The sequence below is a fragment of the Rhagoletis pomonella genome, unplaced genomic scaffold (genome assembly GCF_013731165.1).
Source record: "Rhagoletis pomonella isolate Grant_MI unplaced genomic scaffold, Rhpom_1.0 Rhpom_scaffold_00001, whole genome shotgun sequence".
Lineage (NCBI taxonomy): Eukaryota > Metazoa > Arthropoda > Insecta > Diptera > Tephritidae > Rhagoletis > Rhagoletis pomonella.
The window spans coordinates 98,638,361-98,638,945 of NW_023458555.1; positions in this window are offsets into that span (position 1 = coordinate 98,638,361).

A 585-nucleotide genomic window follows, 5' to 3' on the forward strand; every position below is an offset into this window, starting at 1 on the left:
ATCGTGCCGTCAAAGGATGGGGTTTTTACTTTGGGTGCGCTCGTCGAAGTAGCTGGACGATTCAACTGCATATCTCGGAGGCGACCTTCCAACTCTTCTACCTTAGCCTCGACTTTATCCTGTCTATCCTTGATTTGTTCGTTATCTCTAGCCAAATTCTCCTGCAGTTGTGTAATCTTTGCATCCTGGACTTCCAGCAACTGTGATACGTGTGTCTTCTGTGCCTGTAGCTGCGACGAAATATCTGACAACTGTGTTTGCATCTGTGACGACAGCTGTGATGACATCTCTGACATGCGTGTATCCTGTGCTTGCATCATCTGTGACATGGCAGCCAACAACGTGTTCATGTCCATAACTGTTGATGACGAAGGAGCCTTTTGCTGTTCTTCAACCTTCCCGGATGTCTGTTGCACATCCTTCGACGAACATGCAGCCTCATCCTTCTGTTCGTCCTTTGCGGATGTATCGTCGGGTTTACCTTGGAAGTCTTATTTGTCCACGTCGCTGCCTTCAGCTTCCATAGCCTCTCGCAACTGGGATAACAATTCCACTTTTCTTCCGGAGGTGGCCAAATTACGCTTT